The sequence below is a fragment of the Emys orbicularis genome, chromosome 20, assembly GCF_028017835.1.
Source record: "Emys orbicularis isolate rEmyOrb1 chromosome 20, rEmyOrb1.hap1, whole genome shotgun sequence".
NCBI lineage: Eukaryota > Metazoa > Chordata > Testudines > Emydidae > Emys > Emys orbicularis.
In genome coordinates, this window is record NC_088702.1 from 13767137 (window position 1) to 13775030 (window position 7894).

Genomic DNA, 7894 nt, shown 5'->3' on the forward strand with positions numbered 1-7894 from the left:
GGAGAGGCTATCTTTTGAGCCAGTTGAAGACAAAATGCAGGGGTTTCCAGGGCCTTATATAGTCTCTCTTGTGGGTGGAAACCCCTTTGTTCTCCTGTGTAAAATCCCCTCAACAAGATGGAGTTTGCAGTCACCTGGGCAAGTCACATGTCTATGAATGATTAAGCTTTTTGCAGGCCGACACCATTGTTTACATGTTAGTTTGAACATTTCCAGGAAAGCTCAGATGTGGATTGGCATCTCCCAAAGTCCATTGTCAGTTATGTGTTTCTTGATTGGGCACTTACTGAGAATAGTCCTTTCTCAAGAAGCTGACCAAATCCTTCACTGAGGCTACTTAGAATCAAACAAGTACATAGCCAATATTCATAACTTTGAATACAAAAATGATACAGACAGCATAATCATAACCAGCAAACTACAACCTTCCCATAGACACCACACTTGGTTGCAACAATGATATATACGGTCACAGTTAAGAACATAAGAATGGCCATACTGGGTCAGACCAAAGGTCCATCCAACCCAGTATCCTGTCTACCGACAGTGACCAATGCCAGGTGTCCCAGAGGGAGTGAACCTAACAGGTAATGATCAAGTGATTGCTCTCCTACCATCCATCTTCACGCTCTGACAGACAGAGGCTAGGGACACCATTCCTTACCCATCCTGGCTAGTAGCCATTAATGGACTTAACCTCCATGAATTTATCTAGTTCTCTTTTAAACCCTGTTATAGTCCTAGCCTTCACAACCTCCTCAGGCAAGGAGTTCCACAGGTTGACTGTGCGCTGTGTGAAGAACTTCCTTTTATTTGTTTTAAACCTGCTGCCCATTAATTTAATTTGATGGCCCCTAATTCTTATACTATGGGAACAAGTAAATAACTTTTCCTTATTCACTTTCTCCACACCACTCATGATTTTATATACCTCTATCATATCCCCCCCTTAGTCTCCTCTTTTCCAAGCTGAAAAGTCCTAGCCTCTTTAATCTCTCCTCATATGGGATCTGTTCCAAACCCCTAATCATTTTAGTTGCCCTTCTCTGAACCTTTTCTAATACCAGTATTTCTTTTTTGAGATGAGGAGACCACATCTGTATGCAGTATTCAAGATGTGGGAGTACCATGGATTTCTATAAGGGCAATAAGATATTCTCCGTCTTATTCTCTAACCCTTTTTGAATGATTCCTAACATCCTGTTTGCTTTTTTGATTGCCGCTGCACACTGCGTGGACGTCGTCAGAGAACTATCCACGATGACTCCAAGATCTCTTTCCTAAATTAGCTCCCATCATATTGTATGTATAGTTGGGGTTATTTTTTCCAATGTGCATTACTTTACATTTATCCACATTAAATTTCATTTGCCATTTTGTTGCCCAATCGCTTAGTTTTGTGAGATCTTTTTGAAGTTCTTTGAAGTTTGTCAATAACATCACAGGGAACACCAGATGGGAGGGCTGGCTCCCGTCTCCACCTACTGAACAGCCAAGTTAGTGAACCCAGGCCGGTTAGAGAACAGCTGCTGGTATGAATGTAGCACCTTTCTGATCTCTGCCTGCTGGGCAGGGGTTAGCTGGTCTGAGAGGGGAATTGATTCCAGCGAGGGGTCAGCCCCCACCTCAGGGAGGAGTCCCACCAGGGGATCCTCTCCCTTCTCCTCCCACTGCCCACACACAGCCAGCACCAACTTCTCCCTTCCCAGTATGGCTTCATCATGTTGACATGGTACACCCAGTGACTGTGTGCCCGGTTGGACAGTTCCACTACATAGTTCACCTTGTTTACCTGTCTGATGACCTTGAAGGGGCCGTCCCAGGCAGCTTGCAGCTTGTTCTTCCTCACGGGGATGAGAAGCATCACCTGGTCCCCAGTAGCATAGGAGCAGGCACGTGCTGAGCAGTCGTACCAGACCTTCTGCTTCCTCTGTGCCCTGGCTAGGTTTCCCCTGGCCAAGCCCATGAGCTCCGAACGATAGTTCAGAATCCACCACTGATTCCCCATTTGTTTCTCATCAAGTCCAGGGGTCCGCTCCTTCTCCTTCCATACACCAACTCAAGAGGGTGGACTCCTGTGCACTTCCAGGGCAGTAAATGTTCTGCAGCAGCTCTCGCTGGATGCGCTGAAGCCCCTGATGTTTAGAAGATGGGACACCCCCCCCCGGTGGTACTTCTGAGGGACCACCTGACACCCTCTGATCCCCCAAGTTCAGTTTTCCCTCAGGGATCCCATTTCTGGTACCGGGTCCCTTCTCTCACCTGGATCCTTTCCCAGAATATTGCAACACTAGGCCCCCGCTTCTTCCAGGAGGGACCCTTCTGCGGCTAGGTCTAGAATTCAGCTGCTGGGTTCGGGGCCCAGCCTTCATTGCTGTGCCTTAGTTTTCACACCTCAGGACAAGGCCTTGGTCTCAGCCCTGTTAAGCCCTGTCCCTGGCAACTCACTTCCCCACATTGGAGGTTCCACGCCCCCCTGCTGGGTGGATTTCCAGTGCCAGGCCAAGTGGCCCTCCCTGACCTCAGCCACAGGCAAGGACCAGGGCACCATCTGGCCAGTTCTTCATCCGTCCCCCATCAGCACCTCTGCAGGTAGCTGACCCTGCAACCCAACCTCTTTGGGGCCCCCATTCAGATGTGTTCTCATTACAGAACCTTAACTGGGGTCCGATCATCCCCAGCACCTGTGTCCCAGTGAGGGTAGGGAGCGAGCCCACTGCTTTGGTTGCGGCATCAGAGTCAGTGTGAGCCACCTCTCCCCTGTGCAGGGCTGTTGTCCCATTCAGCTCCAGGGGCTGGCTACAGACAGGCAGGAAACCAGAGCTTCACAGTTCCTCCCTTGTGCTACTAACCGGGGGTGGGGGGGGGGAGTCCCCCCTTCCTGCCGGCCGGGCCATTTATGGGCCATTCACATGCTCGCTGGCTCCTGCCCTCTCCACCTTCCAATCTCTGGATTCAGCTCTTTGGCCGTTACTGGCACAGGGTCTGGATCCTGTCTTAAAGAGACACAGTCACTTCCCAAGAATACATCGAAGCTGATGTGCTGAAGGACCCCAGCTAAGAGCCCTGCACCCCGGTCCTTCCTATGTCTGCACAGGAACCCCGGGTGAATGGCTGCCTCTGGGAGCCTTCCCCCAAGTTACACAGCCCCTCAGCAGCTGGTGAGGTTGCATCACACCCACAAGAGTCTCGTCCCAGAATCGCTTCACTCCGTGAATGTCTCCCCACTGACCCCCACCTGCCGCTCCCACTGGGGATCAGAGGGGCCTGAGCCCAGGAGTCAGAAGCAGACATATCTGCTGGGCTTGGAGTGGAAGCCCGTCTGCTTCCCCCCCCCCAGTACCAGATTTACCATGGTGCCACTGGCACCAGGCCCACGGTCCAAAGGGGCCCCGGCCTGCTCTGTTCCGCCCCCCCACCCCGTGGGGGCAGAAGCTTAGTGCTGCTGGCTCCTGCTGCAGCAGGGCAGGCTCTGCCGGCAGGCAAGCTCCTCCCCAGCCTCTATCCCCAGCGTGCTATGTTCCCTCCCCCCTCCCTGCTGCCGATCAGCTGGATCAGCTGCTTGCCGGCAGGAGGGAGGAGGAGGAGCGGAGCCGCAGCACGCTCACTGCTCCGGGGAGGAGGAGGAGAAGAGGCAGGGGCGGGGCCTTGGGGAAGGCGCTGGAATCGGGGCATACCCCCTCCAGCCCCCTGCCGTGAGCACCCCCATGACTCCAGTCCACACCCACAGCCCTCTGCCCACCCTGACCCCTGCACCCCCCACACACACACCCAGCTCCCTGCCCTGATCCCTGCACTCCCCTCACACCTCCCCAGCCCCCTGCCCTGACTCCTGCACCCCCCCACACACCCAGCCCCCTGCACCCCCTCACACACACCCAGCCCCCTGCCCTGACTCCTGCACCCCCACACATACCCAGCCCCCCCACGCCCCATGCCCTGACTCCTGAACCCCCCCACATCCTCACCCCCATCCTGAGCACCAAACGTGAGCTCCTGCACCCCCTGCATTCCCATCTGAACCCCTCGCACCAAACAGGAGCTGCCCCAGGTAAGCGCTCCACACCCAACCTCCTGCCCCAACCCTGAGCCCCCTCCCTCACCCTAGCTCCTGGCCAGACCCCGCACCCCAACGTTTTTTTACAATATTTGGAAAGATCATTAAGTGGTCTGTCGAGACCCTCCGTGATTTTCAAGTGGTCTGTGGAAAAATAAGTTAGACTGCAAGAACAATCAAGGTACCTCACTTTATTTTCATTTTACTTGCTATTTACTTATAGGAGGAGGATGAAGAAAAGAAGAATGAAAAAATGGGGGCGAGGGGAGATAAGAGAGAATGTTCTTTTTCTTGCCTGGGTCCCAAGGAGGGGCCCCAAAGATGAAGCTGAGCACAGGGCCAGGGGGGCCCCACTAACTCTAAATCCACCACTGGCTGTCAGGTCACCTGGGCTGGGGATACTGTGTCAGCTGATCCCCACAGTCTCCAACCTACCTGGGCAGTACAGCAGACATGGCTCTGCCGATTAGCTCCTCTCCACTCCCTAGCCCACCCACCACTTGCTTCCCACCGCTTAAGGCTTAGCCCTCTCACTTTTAAAAATGATTGCTTGCCCCTCCTCCCCCCCCCCTCAGGCTTTTCTGGCAGCCCTGTTGCCAGGTATCCAATTTTAGGCTGGAAACTCCAGTAGAAAATGGGACCTGGGTGTCCGGTTAGCAGTACTGACCGGAAACTAAAAGTCCGGTTATAGGAGTAACCACATTAGCCTCCGCTCCTCCCACTCCCAACACCCACCCCAGAGGGCTGGAAGAGAACCTGTCCTGCTGCTGCTGGATGTCACAGAGTGTGGGGGAGTCAGGGTCCTGGACCCCCCACTTCCTGCGATTCCCCGTGACTCTCAGCCAGCCAGTAAAACAGAAGGTTTATTAGACAACAGGAACACAGTCAAAGCAGAGCTTGTAGGTATGGAAAACAGGACCCCACAGTCAGGTCCGTCTTGTGGGGAAGGGAGCCCAGACACCAGTGCTGGGCCTCCCTCCATTTCCCCAGCCAGCTCCAAACTGTAACCCCCTCCAGCCCCTCCTCTGTCCTTTGTCTCTTTCCCCGGGCCCGGAGGCCACCTGATCTCTTTGTTCTCCAACACCTTCAGTTGGCACCTTGCAGGGGAGGGGCCCAGGCCATCAATTGCCAGGAGACAGTGTGTCAGCCAAGATATATAAAGGAGTGAAAGAGAACAAAGAGGGGAGAAAAAGCCATCATGAAGAATCCCCTAGCTACCACCTAAGCTGGAACAAGAGCTGTACCAGGGGAAAGAATTGTGCCCAGGCCTGGAAGGTGTCCAGTCTGAGGAAAAAACTTACTGAAGCATTTCTAAGGGTGAGATTATCTGTATTTAGTTTGATTAGACATAGATTTGCGCATTTTATTTTATTTCGCTTGGTGACTTACTTTGTTCTGTCTGTTACTACGTGGAATTACTTAAATCCTACTTTCTGTATTTAATAAAATCACTTTTTACTTATTAACTCAGAGTATATATTAATACCTGGGGGAGCAAACAACTGTGCATATCTCTCTATCAGTGTTATAGAGGGCGAACAATTTATGAGTTTGCCCTGCATAAGCTTTATACAGGGTAAAACGGATTTATTTGGGTTTAGACCCCATTGGGAGTTGGGCATCTGAGTGCTAAAGACAAGCACACTTCTGTGAGCTGTTTTCAGGTAAACCTACAGCTTTGGGGCAAGTAATTCAGACCCTGGGTCTGTGTTGGAGCAGACGGGAGTGTCTGGCTCAGCAAGACAGGGTGCTGGAGCCCTGAACTGGCAGGGAAAACAGGGATAGAAGTAGTCTTGGCACATCAGGTGGCAGTTCCCAAGGGGGTTTCTGTGATCCAACCCATCACAATCGGGACAGTCCCGATAAAATTGGGACATCTGGTCACTCTAGGCATCTCCCCCTCCCCCCCCCCCCGGCACCCACCAGAGGGGAGTCAAGGGGGCTTCCTGTACTTGAGAGGGGCCCTAGGAGCACGTGACAGTGGTGCGAGGTGAGTGTGGTGCAGGGAGGAAGTGGGGGGGTCCTCCCCCAGAGATCGCTGCTGCCTGCAGGGAGAGGACTGGGGGGATCCTCCTCTCTGGCCCTTGCCCTGGGGCAGCCTGTCTGCACCCCAAACTCCTCATCCCTGGCCCTGCCCCACCCCAGAGCCCTCACCCCCACACCCCAACCCTCTGTCCTAGCCCTGAGCCCACTCCCACACCCCCTCATTCCCAGCCCTCACCCCTGCACCCCAGCCCTCTGCCTGAGCCCCTCCCACACCCCAAACCCCTCATTACCATCCTCACCCCGGAGCCCTCACATTTTTACATTATTTAAAAAAATATACAGTAACTCCTCGCTTAATGCTGTAGTTATGTTCAGGCCCAGGCCATCAATTGCCAGGAGACAGTGTGTCAGCCATTCTCTGTGCAGACAGCATCACACCTGCCCTCTAGGGCTCTGCAACAATCACACAGCCTTATCCCACCACCTAGATACTTAAGAAGTGCATAGGGGAAACTGAGGCACACACACAGTATTCAGAGAAAACATTGAGAACATTCCCACTTTCTCACACTGGAGGAGGGGCAGCTCAGTGCAGCGAGAGACGAAGAGAATGGGCTAGAACCAGGGAGAAGGTAGGTACCCGCTCTATGTGGGCAGGGGTGGGGGGGATCCTGTTTACCCCCTCCCCAGCCCTGCTGTGCTTGCAGTTTACCCCTGGCCCCTCCCTTGCTCCAGGAACCAACCCTAGCTCCCGCTCCACTGTGCTTTTGCCCCTGGCCCCTTTTACAATAATTCCCTGGGGGCCCCACAAATATGTTTGGAGCCAGGCCCACAAAAAGTTAATCCGGCCCTGTTCCCCCCTCCCCTGGCCAGCTCTACCCCAGGAGCTGGCTGGGTGACGGGTTCCCAGCTCACTCTCTCAGCCTGTGTTACAGGCTATCTCCCCTTTGCCTGTTAACCCTTCAAGGGTTCTCTTCGGCAAAAATTTCCTGTGTCTTTGGACATGACACCACCTGGGGTCCTTTTTAGCCCCAGTAATTACATTTCAGGTCCCTCAAGTCCCATGAGGGGGGTTGGCCCGCCCCAGCTATCATGGGCACCCCTGAGTTGGGCTTCCTTTGAGAGGTCTCTGGGTGACTCCCCTTCTGAGTCCCCGATGTGGGTCTCCCTCCTCCCCCCGATCTGCTATCCACAACTCATCCGCCAGTGCCCCCGCACAGCACAGATCCTTAGACTTCCAGTCCACTAACTACATCTTAAGGTCTGGAGGGCAGATGTCATACAGCTGCTCCAACCCCACCAGGTTATACACGTCCTAGATGATAGTGGCCCCTGTGCTCTTTCCCCATGTGCAGAGATGTTCCACCAGCAGGTTGGCGACCTCCTTGTAGGTGATGCCTGAGGTCTTGCATACACCCCACCAGGGGTGGCAAATTGTATGGGCCTGTGGTGCCCGGGCTACAGCAATATTCAGGGCCCGGGGGCCCAGCTCCACCAATGTTCGGGGCTGGGTCTCTCCCCCGGCCCCGCCTTCCGCCCCGTGCGCCTCCCCCGAGTGTCCCCCGGCCCCAACTTGCTGCCCCCGCGTGCCCGGAGCAGAGCGTCCCTGTCTCTCCCCTGCAGCTCCATGCTGTCTCCCTGCATCAACTGCCGTCCTAGTGCCACCCATCTACTACTGCCAGGGCAGACTGACCCTGAGCCTGCCGTTCTGCCTCAGACCCTTTCATTTTCTGATGGGACCCTCCACCAGCACAGGGGGCCCCCCTGCCTGCAGTCACCGCTCCTGCCCCATGCTGGGCAAGGGGCAGCCCCACCCCCCACCCCCAGTGAGGCTACAGTGAGAGGCAGCAG